Genomic DNA, 22,136 nt, shown 5'->3' on the forward strand with positions numbered 1-22,136 from the left:
CCGGTGATAGTAGATTTCCCAGGACTAGATCCTTTTGGCCACAGTGAAACTCTTCCAGCCAGCAACAGCCATTCTCTCTCTCCCCGAGCGCCAGAAAAAGAAGAGCCCGCAGCTGCCTCAAGCTCTGTCTTTTACCTGCGTTATCTCCCCCTTCAAACTTTGTCCACCTCTTTGTTTCGGTTAAGTACTCTCAAGTATCCAACACTTGGTCTCCTTGGTAACTTATGGGGAAAAAATTCTTTAGAGAAAGAAGGAACAAACCTAACCCCCAACAGAGCTACAGCCCCAAGTCAGCTGCCTGACACCAAGTCAGAGGCCATGAATAGGAGACCCACAAATTTAGCATGTCAGGGATCAGTCAGATTCTCTGGGATAGGCACAAGGTGTCTCTTCAAATTTCTTCTGTAAGCTGGAAAACAACATGGAAGAAAAATAATTTATAGGTTATGACAGAGAATAAATGAGATGCAGTGACTGAGCTGCTCAGTTGTCGATAGTCCTTGGGTTCTGCTAAACCCTGGAGGATTTTCCTGGTGACAATTTAGTTACTGGTGGACTTGAATTTGCAAGTAGTGGGAACAAATAAAGGGAATTCTTAAAAAGCCTTAGCATTAAAAGCTTTTTCTTAGCAAAGCAGTCAGCTGCCCAACATCTTTCAACAACAAAAAACAAATTCTGACTTCTCTCTGTAACTGGAGAAGTTAGTTCTATACTTCATAACGGTGACGTACAGCTGTCCCTTATTGTATTTAGTATGGCCTCAAGTAGTCACTGTTGGCTACTACAGTATTATGTTCAATAAAAAGCATATAATTTCTGTCTTAGCATGAAAATTGCTAGGGCAAAATGCCTAAATTTCTGCAAGACATTTAACATAGGCTTTTCCCTGTTGCCTGCTAAATACTCATTGCCCTGCTAAAACAATGCTGTACACAGTCAGCATATAAGTAGTTAAATAATGGTTTGCAAAAATAAATGTGCATTAGAAACAGCCACTTGACAACAATGGTTCTAGTGAAATCTTGCAGAGGTACGTTTAGTAGAACCTCTTGAGTCCCTGCCTTGCCTTGCATAAGCACAAAATCTGATAATCCTCCTCCCAAGCACACGAAATTCTATTTGTAAAAGGAATAAATCTTGGGAACAGCTGGATCTTCTGTTGGAAAGGTGGTTCAGGATTTCAGTGCTCTGATACTTGCAATAGACCTTCTTTTTCACCCAGGTACACTTGCATATAGACAGCTTTTATCTTTTTGCTTTTATGATAGTTTTATCATTTTGATCTTCTCTCCTTCTGGTATTAAATATCCTTTTCTATTTATAGAAGGAAATTGTTTCAGCTAAGTCTTAATTTTGCAACATTAGGAAAAAACAAGCTCTTTTAGTGCCCTTTAAAGGAGCCTTTTTCCAGGTTCACTTGTGTTACTCAGTAGGCTTTTATTCTGTGTTGTGGGGAAATCTGGATGTACACCCATCTGTTTTCCCCCATTTCCTGACACTAAAAAGTTCTTGAATTAGGGTAAGCACTACTCAGCAACAACCAAAATATCATTGTGTTATCTATTTTATTCTCATCCTCAGTCTGAAACATAGCACTGCACTGGATATTGGGAAGAAAATTAACTCTACCCTGAATGAAACCAGGACACTACATGAAGAAAATCAAGGCACAAAAGTGAAACAGAGCATCAATAGCCTCCAGCTGACTACTCTTTTAGTGAGATGTAGGGAGATAATACTGTGGGGTGCCCATATCCACAGCTTAGACATGATTTTGTAGCTCTCTGTACATATTTTGCATTTGCATTTTTCAGCACAGATAGTCAGGAGTTTGTCTTGTCTTCCTGATGGAGTTGACCACTATTTGTTACAATGACATTAATATTTCCCTCTCTTTCTTTGAAAAATACTTTCCTCATATATAATAGAATTTCATTTGCCTTCCTTGGTGCTTAATCTTGATAGCTTGTAATAAACCAGTAGCTAATTAGTTGACATTACAGGTCCCATGGCTTATCAGTTATTCTCAAGCAGGAACTCCCAATTTTTACTGAGATCTACAGTATATTTTCAAGGGCATTGCTTTGCATATAGCAATACTGATTTTATTCTCATTTTCATTGTTTCAGTCCTGGTCATTCAGTGTTATTGCTGTCCTCTTTTATGAGGACTCTCTCATGCAGTCCTCTTTTATGCATCCCAGCCTAGCACATTACATATGCTTTATAGGACATGCACTTTTTCTTTATGACAACATTAATGAAAATATTGGAAAAAATTTGTTTCAGGAGCAGTACTTAAAAAACTCTACCAATCACCATCTGCTGGCATGGTATTTAATCTTTCAGCAGTATCTGCTGTAGTGACCCCTCTAGCAAGAACCTTACCTGCCCTGCAGCTCCTGAACTAGCTCTCTAATTCTGTTGCTCATTCAGATCTTTTTGAAACAGAATGCCTCAAGTGAGACACACATCCATCTTGTATTTGGTACTTCTGTGAAGGAGAGAGGGGGAAGCATGCCAATGAACATGGATGACTGACAGATGTCTGCCAACCATTAAGTTGAAATCAGTTGTATAAATGTATAATCTTTGAAATCCTGTTAAGTTTTTGTCTAAATTACTTCTATTTTTTTTTCCTGACAATGAATTGATTCCATAGCTTCAATTCTATGTTGCATTTAAAGATAGTACTCCTTTTTAATGTTTACTGCACTATCTTTTATTATAAAATTCATATTCAGTATATTATGAGCACTTTTTCTTACATCATCATTCATAATACAGATTGTTTATGTCCCATATAAACTGACATCCACTTTTGCAAAATTTTCAGTCCAGAGAATCATAGATAATTTTATGAGTCTTCCACAAATAAGGGACATACAGAAGAGACAGATGCCAAAAGCCGCTATTGTCAATTTTTTTTTCAAAATGTTGTCTGTAATTTGTTTTTTGATTTTTTCAGAATTCTGATCTTAATGTGCATGTAGTTGGTGGCCCCTTTGAAGCAGGAGATGCTTATGTCAACTTCAAAATTAAAGAAGATAAATATTTTTGGATATTCACCCTTTTTTTTTCTTAGAGTGATATAAATTGATGAAAGAAAATATGGCAAAACACAGTTCATAATCAACTTGTGCAACCTGCTGCTAAAAAGAAAATAAATCCTTTACTGAGATGAAGAACTTTGCTGAATTTGAGGCTGAAACACATCTGTGAATTCATGTGGCCCCCCTCTAACTGTCACTTTGTGAAGTCAAAAGTTCTTCCTCCACTAATGTTTGACAGCAATCTGAGCTGCACAACTAAATAGAAATAATCCCCTAATGGGTTTTTCTGACTGCCCTCTCTATCTCCCAGCTATTGCTGACAGACTCTTTAGAGGGCTTTAAATTTTAAAATTGCCTCTTAAACAATGAATGAAGCCAGGATTTGGATGGTCAGCTATCTCACACTTCTTTCTCTAGTGGGAAGTCTGTTTCTAAAGCAATTAACATCATACACAGAAGATAGAACATCTCAAAATCATTTCAGGATTTGTAAAAATGTCTGGGAAAAGTGAGTGCACAGAGAAATAAGCATATATTCCTTAACATGTCATAAGGCAGCACATCGTACCACCATCCCAGAATTGCAGCATATCCAGTTTGTCTTAGAGAATAAGGGGGAGCTGATAAAATATTATCATGTTATACAAATGGATCTGGAAATGCTTTCTGAATTGTTTCAGTAGGTAAAGTTCTTTTCGTATGCAGCCAAGGCACTAAACAACTTAGTCTTCTACTGGAGTTATTTTACTTGCCCTCAAAATTAGTTGGATTAACAAAAACTCTATTTGTGACTGACAGATGTTCATGTCTGAAGTCATCAGAGAGATGTCACAGGGTCCTGCCGGCCAAAGAAAAATGCATGTTTAGTAGTATCGACTAAATACATTTAATTTAAATGGATTGGAATGAATTTAACTTCTAAGTATTGGCCCTATTTGTTCTAGTAGCATGGCTAAAACCAATTTGAGATAATGTTCCTTCCAAAATGTAACCATTACATCCAGCATATTAAAGTTAATCTATTGTCATTGATTTTGGTTCTGTGCCACATTGGGGAATGCATTAGTCACCATTTCAGAAAGTGTGACACAATTCTTTGGTATCATTTAAAGAGAAACTCTCAATCAAATTTTTTAACATGATATGTATCCATATTATTTTTCTTTCCTCAGCTTACCACTGCTACACTTGAGATTCAGTTAATTACATAAGGAACACACATACAAATTTATCTTAGACTCATACCGATAAGGGTACAGGAAGCTTTTCTTAACAAAGAAAGGAAGAAAAGAGAGAGTTTATTTTCTTGCAATTGCATGCCAATACAAAATAAAACATTAATTGAACAGGTAGTGAAGTCTACCTGCTTCATCTTTCTTGTACTCCTGACACAATGCCCACTGCTTTTGTCTTGTCATTCTATCTCATGTTGATGTTAGATGCAATATTTTGGCCATGTAACTCAGATACAAAAAAAAAAAAAAAACCAACCCAAAAAAAACCCAACCCCCCCAAAAAAAACAGGGAGAAAGATTTTTGTTCTAAGAAACCCTGAGCTGCTGCAGCAGGTAGAACTTTAGAGATTGGTTAGAGCTTACAAAATATTAGCAATTGTGTTTTAAGCCCACAGTGCCTTCCTTATCCTGCTAACAAACAGCACTTCAGAGCTTGGGAGAGGAAAAAAGGAAAATGGATAGCACTTTTCCTGCTGTATTTTAGAAGGCTGTATTAGCAAGTCTTTTACATGTTGGTGAACAGGGAAGAAGCCTGGTAGTAGAGCTGAGCATGGACGAGAAAATCGTTGCTTCTTAAAACCCAAAGTAGAATTCTTGGTATTGCATGTAGCTTCCCTGAGGAACACACAGTTTCTCCTGCTTCAGAAAGCCAGATGGAATGGCTACTTTTTCGGGGGAATCAAAAAAGTCATCCAACACTGATTTTTTTAACTGTTCTTGTAAATTGTGTTGTAAAAACTAAATGTGTTCTGCGCTCACTAAAAATGACATTCATTCATTCATTACCACATCCAGCAGGATGAAAAATCCAGCCAATGAGTTCTTCTGCCACTGCAGGTGGCTCCAGGAAGGTTTGTTAGTATTCAACACAAGTCTGAGTTCCTTCCCCCACTCCAGCTTCTCTGTGTGTGCTTCTTCATGAGTTAATGTGAAGAAGGGAGAACCACAGGCACATCATTATTATAATTCTTTTATCAGTATGTTCCAGAGATGGAGAAAAAATCACATTTGTAAGTGCAGGGCAAAAAATCTCAGAAGCTCTGGTCAGAATCAAGTGATGACTCTCACTTGGTTGATTCCTTACTGGGTAGAGAATTGATTTGTAGGCTTGGAATTCTGAATACTTGGAGACATCTTACCAATTGAAGAACTTCCTCTTCTTCAAGTAACAGGAGAGAATCACATCTTATCAAAGGGTTGGTATCAGTAATTCAGAGCTATAAAAATATGTATGTATTCTAACAATATACACTGAGAGGAACGAGAGGTGGCCAAGTGGGGCTATGAAGCATGAGAGACAAAGTTCTATCTATATCTGTACATGAGGTCTGCCAAGAGTGGGACAATGACTGTTACCCAACTAGGAGAATTAAATGAAACACTGTTACCTGCATAAGACACAGGTTTTACCTTTGCTCATTTTTATATTTGTGTAGAAATTCTTTAACCTCTTCCAGAGTGCAGATAGGATGCCAGCTATCCCCAAAAAAGCCCCTCCTTAAGCAGACAGACTGACAAGATGGGTAATATGGTCCTCTGCCCTAGAGAACAGGCTGCTTCTTCTTTGCCTGTAACTTGCTTGGATGTGCAAGTGGCCTATGGAGTGTTGGTGTGTTGGCTGCATGGCCAGCTCATGGCAGACATCTAGGTATGTGTTCAGGAGTCCAGTGACACTGACTGTCAGCACTATGGGTTTTTTTTCTAGCAGCACCTTCTGTCCTGTCCTGAGCCTGTGCCTGCCCAGGGTGCGTTTATGTGCCCTTCTGGTGATGTGCCAACGCTGCACAACATGCTGGTCAGCAGAGCGTGCTTGTCTTGCTTAGCGTTGGAGTGTCAGTGGTAGTGCTGACTTCTCTCCTGTAATGGCAGCTCTGAAATGGTTATCTTCTAGGTATTGTGGATTTAGTTGGGCCTTTAGTGGGTAGGAAACTTTCAGCAGTGTTGGATAAGGGAAATCCCTAAATGTCTGAACTGGCTGCATTTGCTGCTTGATGGAGTTCATGACATCTTGGGAAGTAGGGAGTGGGAATGCTTGCAGTATCTTGTGGAAACTCCAAAACATGAAAGAGAATGACAGAATAGAGAGTGTCATGGTGTGATGAATCTTGCACGGCCTCAAACTGTAGCACAGGTGCCTAAGTATTCAAATGAGATTAAGAGTGTTTCACATGGAATGAGCCACTGGTTGTTTGGGTTACAGTTTGTTGGATATTTGGGGAACTTGCCACCCCTCTCAGGGCATCTTTCCTTCATCTTGGTGAAAGAAACCCTTTGCTCTTCATGCAACACTAGATAATTTAAGTCATAAGAATCAAATTGAAAGAGCAAGAGGTCTATTTTGGGAGCTATGTGGGTCACCATGAAGACCCCAGTACAGTTCTTATTTTTTTATTAAAATTAATATTGTGCTTTAAGCAGAAAAAAGAAGATATTTCTATGTGAAAATACTAAATATGTAGCATATATTTGCTACCATCTGTCTCTTGAATCTCTACTAGACTCTAATCTTGTATGTTTTACCTAGCTTTTAGGAAATAAGAAATCAGTGCTAGCTGCAAAATTAATAAGCAGGTGAATGGAGAAAGAAAAAAAGTCCTGTATGCTTCTACTAATAAAGACTCATTTTGATCCTTTTTTAGACATTCAGAACTTCAAAGTGAAAATATACTGGCATCTGTAGTTCTCTTGTAAGAATACAGGTCCCCCCATTATAGAGGAGCTATTAATTTTTTTGCATTTGAACACTCTTTCAAAAATCTAAGAACAGATTTGTTCAAAGAGGCCCACATATGCTCTTTTCAACACAAAACAATGAAGAGAGTGAAAATTGTACAGTGCAAATATCAGCGGCAAATTTGGGGCTACTTTGAAAATAAATAATGCTCCACTAATTACTTCTTTCTTTTAAATTTTCCTTTGCTCCTATAGTTGTGTCTGGTATAGGAAAGACCTATTTATGCCCAATTTACTTTCAGTTCACCCCTCTTTGAACTTTAGGCCCATCAAATTATGAGATTGTTTCCTTGGATTGCCTACACAATGTAATTCTCCGGCTGACTTTAAAGGAAACAGGGCTCTGCACTTCTAAAGGAAGATGTCCACATTAAATTTTGATTTTGACAATCGTGAAAGTGTGTGAGGCCTTCTTCTAGCCAAAATTCACATTCTGCGTTTCCAAGTCTTTACTTGGAGATAGATTCCTGTGAAACTCTGTTCAAGCTGAGGATATGCTCTAGGTTCCTAAAGATGCTGTTGGAAGCTGGGACACTCCATATTCCCAAAGCCTTTCTTCTTCAGATCAGGGAAGCTTAATGTCTCCAGTCATAAGCCTATGCTGCCAGACAATTTCAGTTCACAGTTCCCTCTGGGGTTTTGCTTCTCTTCTTATTCACATATTTTGATGCAGCCTCAGGATGTATTTTGGAGTGAATCAATTTTTTGCATGCAGAAAAATACACATCCCAGCCTGCAGTAAGGATGAGCAATTTCAATTCTTGCTGCCACATGCAACACCTCAGCCTTACCTGTCATAAGCAATACATCAGCCTTATCTCAGAAGAGTTTGTGTCTCAGTTGCAGGATGTGTCTTCACATTCACATTAGAAAATAACAATTCTGGTGGGCTGCAGCACAGCCTTTGCTTTGTTACTACCAATGTCACAGTGCCATGGGACAACAGAGAGGCCAACAGAGACAAGCACCACAGAAAACAGACACAGTCAGAGTCCTCTCAAAGGAGGTAAGACTTGTGGGCCCACTTGGACAAGGGCGATAGTGTCCCCCTGAAACTGATGCATTTAGCACTGAGAAAAGAACAGAGGCCTGTATCCTGTGGCTCTGGAGTAAGTCCATCATCTGGGTCACTCCATGGTATATGTTTCTTGATGTCCATCCTTTAGAAATGTCTAAGACTTCAAGCTTCCAAGCTGTTTGCCCTCAGAAATATTAGCACTGAAACCTGAAAGATTGACGAGGACTGTGGTAAAATCAACACACATACTCATTAGAGCTCACAACCTGTGGATCTTGGAGTTAAGAAAACATATGGGTCTTTACATATGTGCCAGCACTCTTTTAACAGAAATAATATTTCAGGCAAGAAGCTCTGAGCTTCTTGATATTCAATGTTACTGCAAGAATTATAAAGCTATGCTTGAACCGGAGTACAGAAAATATTTCTGACTTGCAAAAACTAAGATCTAAGATATTCCAGGACATTTGTATGTGTCATGAAGCTTCCATTATGTAAGAGTTACAGTTCTCACTGTCATAGATGGGTTAGGCTGGGCTCAGGGAGGTAGGAGATGAGTAGTTGTTAAATAGATAACTCTAAGGTACATGTGCAATAACCATCTTTTAGCAAACATTTCCTCTTGTCAATTAATAAATAAGTTATTTTGTTGTTCTTGCTGACGTATCTTTGCCTTGCATATATCCTTGATATCAAAGGCCACATTATGATGAAAGAAAAAAATTTAAAGGATTAGTAGGTAAAATATATTTGGTCAAGTGTTTGCATTGGAGTGCCCTTAAAATGCTTTTTTGCCTAAACACATTTCCTATTTGTTTATTCTATTTCGTCATGCATAAGTTGCTCCAGCATTGTTCACTGGATCTTTGACAAATGGCTTTTACTATATAAAGAATTCTTTGAAAGTTAGAAAAAAAATTGTGAAGAGTTTCACAATTTCTTTTCATGACTTCCCAACTTGGTTTCATAATAGTTTTTAGAGATGCAGAAAGAAAGGAAAATGTTTATTTTACTGATAGAGGAACTAAGAAAAGTTCCATATATATGTATAATAGATATGCACAAATATATACACTATGTAAAGCTACAATATTCGAGCTTTAATGACAAAGGCCAGGTATTTAAAAATCAAGTGATCTTACTTTTCAAGACACTAAACACTCACAGTTTTCAGGACTTCAGTAATACCTACTTTAATTTAAAAAAATCTCACAGTGCAACTTTTGTCACCCATCCTTTATAGATTCAGATAATTACATTTGCACAAGTTTTAGGAGAGTCAATGGCAGAGAAATTTCATAACTAATTAAGCCCCTAAATCCAGCTGCAGATACTTATTTCAGCAGTCACAGTGAAAGCTGTTAAAGATTCAGTACTTCTGAAAATCAAGTCAGGTATATGTCTAATTCTTGCATACAGCAGTGATTTTCTTGTCAGGGTAGATTCACTGGCTTAAGTGAAGTTACACTATCAGGAAATGTGTTTGCTATGAATTGAACTTAGTTGATAGTGCTGTTCATTCCCACACACTGTTGTCATGTCACTAATCCTCAACCTGTATTTCCTAAAAGAAAAACTTTAGTATTGATGAGACTATCTAGTCAAAGCAGCATTTCTCACTCATAGCAGGACTTTTACATAGAAATTGCAATACCGCCTAAACAAGTAATTTAAGCCTAACTTCACATCTGATTTCTTTACCTCCTCCAACTGAATGGTACAGGAGAATAGTAATGGGGGTTGTGGTCAGTTCATCACACATTGTCCCTTCTGCTCCTTCCTCTTCACACTCTCCCCCTTCCAGTGTGGGGTCCATGCCACACCTTGCAGTCTTTCAGGAACAGTATACTTCATCATGGGGTCCCAAGCCCCTGGGGTTACAAGCCCTGCCAGCAAATCTCCTCTAATATGGTCCTCCATGGGCTGCATAGATTGCCTTTCTCACCATGGTCTTCACCACAGGCTGCAGGTCCTAGAGCACCTCCTCCTTCTCCTTCTCCTTCTCCTTCTCCTTCTCCTTCTCCTTCTCCTTCTCCTTCTCCTTCTCCTTCTCCTTCTCCTTCTCCTTCTCCTTCTCCTTCTCCTTCTCCTTCTCCTTCTCCTTCTCCTTCTCCTTCTCCTTCCCTTCTCCTTTCCTTCTCCTTCTCCTTCTCCTTCTCCTTCTCCTTCTCCTTCTCCTTCTCCTTCTCCTTCTCCTTCTCCTTCTCCACTGACCTTGGTATCTGTAGGGCTGCTTCTCTGGTACATTCTCACTCCTTTCTTGGGATGAATTTGTGCAGCTTTCTTTTCCCACTTTCTAAAATACATTTTCTCAGAGTTGCTACCTTTGTCACTGATGGACTCAGCCTCAGCCAGCAGTGGGTCCACTGTGGAGTTGTCTGTCATTGGCTCTGTTTGACATGGAGGAAGCTTCTGGCAGCTTCTTATATAGTAATGGAGTCATTTGGATTGAAAAAGACCCTGAAGATCATCAAGTCCAGCCTTTAACCCAGCATAGTCAAGTCCACCACTAAAGCACGTCCCCAAGTGCCACATCCAGACACCTTTCAATAACCTCCAGGGATGGTGACTCAAGCATTCCCCTGGGCAGCCTGTTCCAGTGCTTGACACCCATTTTGGTGAAGGATCTTATCCTAATATCCAATCTAAACCTCCCCTGGTGCAACTTGAGGGCATTTTCTTTTGTCCTATTGCTTGTTACTTGAGAGAAGAAACCCATGCCTGCCTAGATACACCCTCCTTTCAGGTAGTTGTGGAGAGCAACAAGGTCTCCCCTGAGCCTCCTCTTCTCCAATCTAAGCCTCCTCTCATCCCCTGCACTACCAAAACCTTTCCACATAAACCTGATACAGCCAAGAATAACTTTGATGTGCTGTACATGTTGATTGCACACAAACACATCCTACTGCTGAAAATCATCTTTGCCATGCTTTTTTTAATTTTACTGGTTGTAGTTGAACATTTAAAATCAGACTGAAAAATTACTTCCATGCTCTAAAGCTCTATCAAACCCTGTTGATACATGTTAGGAATCATAGTTTCATCTATCTTTCCAGAAATGCCAATTTGTTGATTCAAGTGTAGTGTAACATATGCTGTACTTCCAGAAGGATGAATTCCATCATCTTGGGATTTTTGCATTTCTATCTCAGAATGTTCTGTACATCCTTACTAGATGCATAGCTGTGGCAGATGCGTTTTTAAAAATCAAGGGTTTCTGTGATACTTCCTGCATATTTATTCTGTATATAATTACTTAAAATGAAGTAAGATTTCCTTGTGATCTGTTTCTGTATATTAGTGATGTATGTGATTCAGCACTTTAAAATTATCATATAACTTGTGAAATTTAACATGAGATCACAGCTTTTGAAAAATACCTGTCACTGTCAAAATCCTTTTATTTGAGAACCCTAAAGGTTATAAAACTGTGTTTATTTCTTGTGTCAGTGTTATCCTCCGAATTAAGGATATTCTCTGATGCATTCTAATTTTGCTTAGGAACTAGATACATGTCAAACTAGCAGAAACTAAAATTTGCGAAATTTTACAGCTTTAGAGGCAGAGGCTAGGAAGTCATTACCAGGATGAAAAGTGCAGGACTGCTCTTTTTCATCTTCAAACGATCAAAGGAACACACATAAATGAAGAAAGATCCTGAAAGTGTGGCTGATGCTTTTATTTCAACTATAGTCATTCACTGGCCACCACAGAAAGCTTTCAGATGGATGTAGACATTCTTTCATAGTTTCAGGTTCTGTTTTTAGTCCACCCAAATCTGATAGAACACTTCAGGATACATAGGCAAGCATACTGCATAAGGTTGTTAGACATGAAGAAATCAAAGAGCATTTTTTAGATTCTGTGGGAAAAAGAGAGGAAAAGCAGGTTTAGTTGATAACATTTGCTCAAACCATGTGCTGAAAAAAACATTGAGGAGTTCCAAACCCCAGACAGTGTAAATGGGAGCAAGAGTGCAGGTAGAAATGTTATCAAGGATCTTTCATTCGTCCCCCTGGATTTGACAGGGCGTGATGTCTTTGTGAAGGAGACCTTAATAATTTCATTAAGAGCCTTATCTGCTGAAATAGGTTGTGTTTACTCCTTATAAAGTCTATTTTCTTTAGACCTCATGATTAGCAATTAAAATTATAAAAGGAAGAGTGTCTCTCATTAACAGTTGTGGGTATAGACTGTGTCTCTTTATCACAGAAATCAGGTAGATCAAAACACCACAGTGCATATTTGTAGCATTAAAGCATGTATTTTTTCCTTCAAAAATATTTGAATTAACTCATTTTTTGTCCTTGTCTTTTTGCTAGCAAAATCCACAGAGTTTTTTCACACCGTTTATTTAAAGTCTAAGTAATCCACCATGTTTTATCCAGCATTGCACAAACAGACATGTCCTTATTAGTGATTCTGCAATGGGAGGAAAAAAAAAAGAATGGTTGGACTAGATGCTTATTTTTGTTTCATAGTTGTATAAAGAACATATTAAATGACCATCCAATTCAGAGACGCTTCGGGCCTATACATATGAACAACAGTTCAGTTTTTGAGATTGTTGCTGCGTTCATACTGCCCTTGAAAAATGTATTTCTCAAGAGGAAAAGAGCCTTTCAAACAATACCTTTGGAGCAATCTTATAAATCTCCCTCTTCTCTTGTTTTAGTGGTTGTTGTTTTTCTCGGCCTGTGAAAATATTTGTCATTTCCTGATGAGCGTGGGATTCAAAGTGACAGAACAGAGTTAGACAAGTCAGGTAGCAGTAAAAACCCAGAATTTTGCCATATCTCTTCTAGATGCTTCTAAAGTTGGAGGAAAAGCTGTAAAAAAGAAAAATCAAGTTTCTGCAACTTTATTCTCATGGGAACTGGTTTTATCCACAATATTGCTCTGTAACAACAACGTGCTTCAATGCTTACCATTTTTTTCAGTTTAATTGATTTGAACTATTACAACATTTGAATAACCCTTTGTTCACTGTGTATCTTGTATCCTAGCATTTTATGACCTTCTAAAATTTTAATCACTAAAATACAGGAGGAAAGAACCATCTCAGCATCACCTTAGATAAGGTATGATCTGTGGGTCCAGGCAAGGATCAATGCTCGCTTCAGCTGCTTTCCTGCAGCTTTCATACCCAGAGCTGCACTTAGAGACCCTCCCAGATCTTGCTCAGGGACAATTCCAGCAGCTCAGTGGCTATCCTGTGTTGACCTTCACTGGCCACCTCTCCCTCACACGCACACCCCTGCATTGCCAAGCTCCACGGGCACACCCTTGGTATGACCCTTGTCTGCACTCACACACCCTGCCACACACACAAACGCACAGGCACCCACAGCACACACCCCTCTCACCCAGGACACAGCTGGAGAGGCACTTAATGGCAGGACAGTGAATATTCCTCTTTTTCTCTTGCTCCAGAGTACAAGAAAAGCTGTAGCCTTAACTTATACCTAAAAGGAAGTACACAGGTCAAATTATAATGGGCCCTTTGCAAAATGAGGCAACGTGGTGTTTCAGTACATCAAGCACCATTGAATTGCTATGCTGGATTTTATGATAATACTCTTAATATTTGAAAAATGGAGGAAAAGGGCAAAACACACTTAATCTGAAGTGAACTTCCTTAAGTGAAGTTCTTTAAATTTCATTTAAAATAACATGCACCTCCAACTCCATTGCCTTTTTTTCCTGACTCTACCGTCTAACTTTTATTTTTCTAGGTGAATGAAATTCATAGTTTGAAAAAAAAAAAAAAAGACTGTTTTTAAGGTGCTCTCTCTTTTTATTTACATTATGTTTTTAACCCAGTTCCTGATTTTAAATGAATTCTGTAGTGATCCAAAAACCCCAGGCACATACACAGACGCCTGAGCTTCCAGAGGACGGGAGACTGAGATGTGACATGGGAGACAGGAAGCGAATGCAAGAACAAGTGGCTAAGTTTGTCTAAATCAGACTAAAATCAGGCCTTATTGGATTGGAACATGAGCCTAAACCAGCAAAAGATGAAGACCTTTTTGTAGAGTGATGTTATTATTTTCATTTTTACTGCTTTGTAGGTCTGCTTTCCATCTTTTTGTTCTTGTACCTGTAGGTTTTTTTTGGTTTTTTTTGGTTTTTTTTCCCCACAAACTTGAGTTTCGTTGTAGTTCAAGCTACATGAATGGGCGGCTCCACAACTTTACTGCTCATTCACATCTCGAAAATGAAAGATGGCTGCAGACTGTATGAACAGTAGGAATTAAAAAACTACTATTTTATATGTTGTGTATATACAGGATAATTATTGTGGCATAATTATGACATTATGACTAATTTGATTAACAACATGTTCAAATCTAATAGTTTTTTGAGTCAAGAAGGTTCTAGAATCAACACCTACAGAGATTACTCTATTCCTGCACCAGGCTGCTCCAATCAGAACCTCAAAGCATTGTAAATAATTAAAGAAATATCTTGTATATAAGAAGTGACATCAGAGTACTGTTAAGAGCCATAAGCAAAGCTTTGCCTCCCATGTTTTCAAGACTTAATATCATGACCTTCCACTGAAAACCTTCAAAGACTCAGAGCAGATTAGATTTGGTGCCTTATGAAAAACCTTGGAAGAGAGAGTGAACATGCCAAATTCATGTTTGTGAAAATAACAGGCATTGAGACTGTTTGACTGGTACAGTAGAGGAATGGTATTTTATCCTGAGCAGCAGTTGAATGAAGATAAAATGTAGCTGAAAGATTTTTAAATGTAGCTGCAAGTGAAAAATACCCCCTTTCTGCTATGTTTCAGCTCAGTTTCTGTTTAAAACTCATTGATGTCTATGAAGATAAATGACACATGGAAATGACATCTTAGTGGACTAGAATAACCTACATCATTCTCTGAAAAAACATGGAGGCAATTCCATCATCTGAAACAACAGATTTTCTCTAAATGTCATTTATTATTTCTGTTAATTCAACTTACAGTATCTGGTTGGAAATCTAAACGGTGAATCTTCTGCAATTCTGTTGATTCAGACCAAAATTTTTAAAGGTTTTAATACTCATCCTGCCTTTTATAGGGTACATAGAAGGCCATTGGAGGGATTTCAGTAGCAATTGAACTTTTTTTCTTTTCTTTTTGTTTTGTGAGAATTTTTTTCATTCTCTTTCTAATTTTCATTCATTTTCAAACTCCTCTAGAAATCTTATCACCATTTAAGTGATAGGAGTAATCATCTTAGCAAGTATCATATTCTAGATCTATTCCATCCAATCTATCTCAAATCTGAAATCCAAAGAGAATTCTTTTTCTGACAGAATTGGAGCATCTTGACACGTCTGCCAAAGCATGCAGAGAATCCAGGAGTAATGCAAAACTTGCACAAAGATGAGCTGTTGACACTCCGGTTTGTCAGTCCAGCTGACAAAAATAAAGAACACGTAACATGATATAGTGAATATTTTCCCTCTTAGAACATGAAACATAGTCAGTCCTTGTATTGGCAGTGAAAGCATACCAATATGTTACTGAATTGGCCCTTCATAAAGTTTTTAACATGCAAGAAAACTCAAGTTCCAGCCTACAAGGAGATGTTTTGGCACAGGAGACATAAAAGGTGGATTTGGTTAAGACACTGAGCAATCAGAGCCATCTTATTCAATTTGTTACAAACCAAAATATACATCTACCCAGGTCACAATATTGCCATAAGTATTATGTATAGAAAAAAAGAAAATAATACAAATTTGGCTGAATTTTTATGCAATTTGATTTTTTTGAGTAAATATGCTCCACAGTACCTGAAGGCCAGAGTGACAAACACCAGGGCAATTCTAGGCCTGTTTGCCTTTGGAAACCACAATTTGCCCAAAGAATTGAGTAGCTCAAGCTATGCCGCACTCCACTCACACAGCACTGTTGTGCAAGCACTACCCACCACATGGTCACAGCAAAGTGTATCTCACCCTCCTCGCAGCAGAATGTCTCTATACAAATGCCAAAAACAACCCAGGAGCTCACTCTCCCTCCTCCTACCAGTCAGCAATGTTGAGCTCAGAATCCACCTCATATGCTTTTATGGAGAGGTAGTAAATACATTTTAGTGCAAAGCTTTCATCTTTATCATGGTTCCTGGACCAAGTCTAAAACACTGGTTGAGCCAGTTAATATTCTTCATCCACAACAGTAAGAGCTTGAAGGGCTGCACAAAACTGCTAAAAATTTTTTACAAGGATGAAGAGAGGGAGTTAATACATTGCATTTGTTATCAACTAGATACCTCTATATTGACATAATATCATTTATTGGTGGAAATTTTTCTTTACATACAGAAGAAACACTCCCAATCTCTGAACCCATGGAAGAAGGAGGAATAAAAGATGTATCTCATTACCATAAAACAAAAGTAGAGAAGAAAAGGTTCTATGTCACACCATACATTCACATTATGCTTATACAAGCTGTAATTCTTCTGAGAGCCATCCTCCACATTCCCCAGAGGAGATACCTGTGTGCAGCTGCAATTCATCTCCGCTGGGACAGATATCTTCTTCCCTTGCTTACGCCATGAGAGGCTTTAAAGGCTTCTGGGCTTGTAGAGAGAGTGATTAAACTCACTGACTTCCTACAAAGCACAGAGAGGTCACCATATCCAAAGTAAACTCACCACACCCCTTTTGTGCACCTGTAACTAGAGCTCATAAGAATCTAAAAAATTGCCCACACTTGTTATGAGGAGGTGATGAATTAAGCAACACCCCAGTGGCAAAAAGACTCCTGGCACTGTAGGTTCACATCTTTCCATACTACAGAAGAATCTGCTGAGGGCAGTAGGTCCAACATGCTGCTTTTGTCCACAGCAAAAGCCAAGAAGGTTGCAAATAAAAGAAGTCACTATCTTGGCACAGAGTCTTCACCTAGTCAGAGCAACAAGAATCCCATACAGCTTAGTATACTTCAGATCAATTACAGCCTGGAACTACTATCATATACACTTAGTCAGATGAATAATTTCTGAAAATTTATCAATCCCAATTGAAGTTGAATTATCCCTTTTACTTATTTATACATTGTTCATAAAATTAATTTTAGAAAAAAGAAGGTTGAATTACTCATTAATGTAAAATATTCTGCTCCATGTAATTGGGGATCATCTGTAGCTAGTTGTATTTCATTTTTTCCATGGACAAGCCTCAGTATAGACTCGGTAAAAACATTGTGAATAAAGTACATAATGCATTTAACACTGACTATTGATATAAAGCAACATGGTATAATATTTTCTTCTCCCATTTTCTTTCTTTTAAGCTAACTTTTTACTAACCTTCAAATAGCATGAGGAGCATTGTCTTTATATGGATTCTCCTGAAGCTGATGTTCACATAAATAAGCAAAGATTACCCTCCTTGGGTAGAGGCTTCAGGATAATCCATATGAAAGTGACAAACCAAAACTGACACATCAGATGTAAAATGGAAATTAGACTTCTTCCTGGGGTTTTGCTAGATTAAAAATATTGCCATTCCAGGTTTCTTAAACTGTAGTGAACAGGATGTTTATTTGTTTTTAATTTCACTGTACTTCTTCCTTTTCTAGGTCATGCATTTCATTATTTCCTAGATTTTTCACTCATTTCTTCTTGCTTTGGTTATGTAAGGAAGTAAGACTGGTGCCACACATCAAGGGCAGAATTGAAAGCACTTCTCCTCTGGTTTTAACAAGAGGATCCCCTTTATCAAAATGCTTGTGGCTATCGCAGTGTCTGCTTTCATCTCAGTTCTAATACAAGGATAACATAAATCATATTATACAAGAGCAATAAAATAAATTATTTGAATTAAAGGCATCGGACTTTTACCAGAAGTATAACCTGAAGTAAAACAATGTTCACAAGTTCCTGAACACACTGAATCCAAAAGAGACAAAGCAAGCAAGCAGAAAAATAACAGTGTCATCCAAATGAATAGCTTTGGGGACAGCAGGAGAAGCGTATGTGTATATCTTCCAGTTTCTGAATGTATTAGAGCATGTGGACCAGTAGAATGAACTGTCATGAGATCAGAGGGACAAATTGCAAATATGTCAAGCTGGTCTTCATCTCTGCTGGTAAAACAGTATTCCTACAAGGAGACCTGGAGGTATTATAGCAGGTTCCTGTCAGTATTCAGTGATGTTTAAGATTATCTGTCCTGATGATACCAGACTGTGCACATTGTATTTCAGTGGCATTATTGTTGTGGCGTACAGTGGTTCTGGTCAGGCAAAAGACAGATGCTGGTTTGCATGCAGCCAAAACAACGATGTGTCAGATTATGTCTCTAGGCCAGCCCAGCTGTGAAGCAGAAAGCTGCCATGCTCCTTCACAGCACCTTTAATCAGTCTGACATAAACAGAAATTGTGCTTTTGCATGCAGAATGCATTTAATAGTTACCCTTCAGTCTTCTGTGGCCACAACAGTTGTTGTTCTGGTTGAACTGGAAGAAAACAGCTATAAAGAAAGATACTTTCTACTTCTCTTCATCTCAAGCAAAATCTGTACACATAAAATGCTGGCCAAAAGCCTCAATCTGCTTACATGACATGCAGCTTTTATACAGCTATTATTGGTTACTTAAAACATCAGATAATTTGATTTCCATGTATGCTGTAGTATGCTCCATGCATGATGCGCCGTTCATGGGATACAGCTTTTCTCAGGGATAGAGAGAGCAGCTGGGAAAAATGTTGATTAAGGCTTATGTGTGTAAACAGAACAAGTTATGCTTAGAAAATTATTAGATTCCATATTTCTAGTTTCTCCTCCATGCAGCAGTAGGCTTGTTGACTCTTACAGCTGTTTATTACTTAGCTGAAAAACACATTCAAATTAAGCCCCAAGATTTGAGTGCACGTTTAAAACTTTTTAGCTACATTCCCCGTCTTTCCCCTTCCAAACACCCCAAACTCTGTAATGTCTACAACATGGTCAGGAAACTCACCTGATCACAGTCTGGGTGGGCATCACTGCTACCATTTTATTTTGTGGAAGGTGAGGAAATTTGAGCCCTTAGGCCACTCTTACAAAAATCTGTGCTTTCAGTTCTGGTAACTGGTGATCTACTCAGCAGCCCAGAGAAGGAAAAGAGGCCAAAGAACCAAACTACATTTTACTTTGTTAAGTGTCCTTTCCTGCTGAGTACTGAATCATAATGCAGAAAAACATGGAGAACTTTCGGTGTTGTTTTGCATTAAATGTTTTTTCTACAGATAAGGCTACTCCATAATTCTTTCAACTTGTCATTGATGTGAACAATAAATCTGACATGCACAAACAAAACTTAGAAAATTATATCATTATTTTTAAACAGACTGATATTTAGGTAAAACACTTTGTGAGCAAAACCAATATGAAGATACTGTAAAAGTGGGATACTAAAGTATGTTGGTTATATATGGAAAAAAAAGAGTATATTTTCTGTTAGCCTTTTCCACTACTGTACAGAATAATCATTATTCTTGTGTGGAATGAACTACTGCAGTGCTAACGATTCAGAAGATCAGTTCAAGATTGTTTCTTTTATCTGTAGAGCCATTTTAACGGCTGCTGTCCTTCCTCTGTCCTTCCACATTGCTTCTCATTTTTGCTTTCTATCTCAGTTTATGTTGTCGCAGCTCAGGACCAGTGGTGTGTTTTCATTATCGTCCTTCATGAAATGTTCATTGTATTATGGCCCTAACCAAACAGTAAAACAAGCAGCAGAACTAACCAGGGTTCTTATCTAAGATTGCAACCAACTCAGAGAAAAAAAGTCATTGGTTAGCTAAGATGTTATTAAATTAGCATGACACTGCATAAGTTCTTAAACTAACCCCAGTTTTATTTCAAGGTTGTCTTGTTTCTTAAACTCATGAAAAAATACAGTAGGACAATTCTGAAATGAGTTGTTTCATAAAGCTGGAGGGCTCTTTGTAGCTAAAATTAGGGTAGAACCCTGAAGACATAAACAGCAAGCATTTTAAGAACCAGGTAAGAGATGGAGACTTTAATGTAAGTGCATCAAGCTGCCCTGCAGGGAGGCAGGGTAATGAAATTATACTGATTTTCTGTAGCAGTGAAGAATGTCACTGTACGTTACTGCTCTGACCAAGATAGTCCCTGAAATGCTTTTCTGCAGTAATTTGCTTTGGAAGAGACAGAACTTTGATTTTTATCTTGGGACTATGTGGCACATGCAGTTCAAATATTTTTGCATGGTTTAATTCTTTGCCACACACCACACTGCAGTGACATAGTGTAATAAAAAACTACATGTAACTGTTTATGTATGTAATAATATCTGCACAACTATTAACATTTTATTAAACTTCTTTATGTTTGTCATCTGAATATTAAGTTATATCTAAAATGTATCATCTCAGACACAAAATATTGACCTTTTTGTAGTGTTTGTCAGCTCATGGTACAAATATTTGTGCAATTAATTTAAAGGAAAATACTATTTTCACTCAATTTTTAAATTAAGAGAATAAAAAAAAAGTTTTCTCCTAAGTGCTTTGGATTTCATCAGTCATGAATTGAATGTGCTACCAACAAGAGATTTCTAAACCATAACTACTGATTGCAAAAGTCTTTTAAAATAATTTGAACAAACAGGCTGTAGAAATATTATTATTGTTAAATTCTATCAGGTGCGTATTTTACATATGTAAACCATTTTCAAATGAGCACAAGGCTCTTTCTTGTTAATTTGACAAGGTTCCTTTGTTAAATGTGTGTTTGGACATGATAAATAACCTGGTAAGTTTAGCACAGCCAGAGGTTCAGGACTCTTCACAAACATTTGTGGATCAATTTGTGTTTCCAAGGAGTCTGTGACACTTTCTGGCTCAGCTACAGCCTCAGCTGCATGCCCTGTTGGTTCAGTATGCCTGCTCCCCAGGAGTGGGGGGAAGAGATTAAGGGGAGGCAAGGAAAAGAGAGAAAAACACACCCTTGGCATAGAGAAGACACTGGATGGATCAGGAGAGGAATGGGAGCATCCCAAACCTCCCCAGCATGGAGGGCAAGAACAGATGGAAGAGCAAGAATTCTCCAGAGCTATAGAACAAGGGAGCTTATGAGGGAAGTTAATGGTATGGAAGAAAGCCCAGGACTCAAGTGGGCCAGTCCCAGAGCTGGGTGGAGCAGGGAGCTGGAGAGAACCCCAGGCTGAGGGTGCTCCAGGGGCTGCAGTGTGGAGCAGGATGCTCTCGAGCACAGTGCTGGTCTCACGACCCACTGCCTTGCATCTGCATAAGTCTGCAAGTGTGAGACAATGCTGCCCATCAGCTGCACCCTCTGGGTTCAGGAGGGGTTTTTCAAATGAAGATGGGCAGCAAATTAATTCTCAGCTGCCATACATAAGAAGCTACTCTCAGCATTTTCTCTAATACCTTAATCCGCATAATGAAATTCCCAAACTGTAAAAAAGACCAAACTTTGGCCTAGGATGAAAACCTAGTTTTTATCAGGCACAGTCTATGCACAATTAATGGCTGACAAATCTGTCAAGCACTGTGAACAAATTCAGTCCTAGGCCTAAGGTTCCCACTGAAGCTCATTGGGTTTTAATGCTAAACTGGAGCTGGAATATGAACCTAATTACTTGCATCCACTTAGATACGAATCCCCACACAGGATTCAAAATTCTTATTAGCAGAGGACTTGTAAGAGCCCAATTTTTTAGTATAATAATTTAATTAATATTAATGCTTATTCATACAGCTTCAAGTAAAAAGAGACAGCACTCTAATTACAGATTTTTATACTGTATGTTGGTACATGTTTGTACTAAATGCTTTAGAAATTAGTTTATTAGTATATTATATTGTGTACAGTGAGGAGCAAGAAGCTTGCTCACTGCATAAATAATAGACATAAAAATAATATTGGAGCATCAGGTCTTCCATTAATGACCATAGGATTTTGCCTAAATAATTCCCAAACTAAGATATAAAAACAAGTTACTAACTGAATAACATAGATTAAGGGAAAAAAATCCAAGATTATTAGAAGGAGAGTAAAAAACATTGAAGGAAATTCAACTAAACTATTTTGAAGTTCAATTAAGAGAATAGTTCTA

General features: G+C 38.1%; 1 long non-coding RNA gene across 1 annotated transcript; it reads right to left on the bottom strand.

Annotated features, from left to right (window-relative positions):
• Positions 1 to 11,611: 11,611 nt before the first annotated feature.
• LOC136302440 (uncharacterized) lies at positions 11,612 to 16,694 on the bottom strand. The gene is made up of 3 exons (XR_010724065.1): positions 16,543 to 16,694; positions 12,672 to 12,867; positions 11,612 to 11,900 (listed from the first exon to the last, which is right to left on the bottom strand). It is a non-coding gene; the product is annotated as an uncharacterized lncRNA (long non-coding RNA).
• Between the last annotated feature and the right edge of the window lie 5,442 nt (positions 16,695 to 22,136).

Source organism: Chamaea fasciata, unplaced genomic scaffold (genome assembly GCF_029207755.1).
Source record: "Chamaea fasciata isolate MVZ Bird 193981 ecotype frontalis unplaced genomic scaffold, bChaFas1.0.hap1 SCAF_1, whole genome shotgun sequence".
Lineage (NCBI taxonomy): Eukaryota > Metazoa > Chordata > Aves > Passeriformes > Sylviidae > Chamaea > Chamaea fasciata.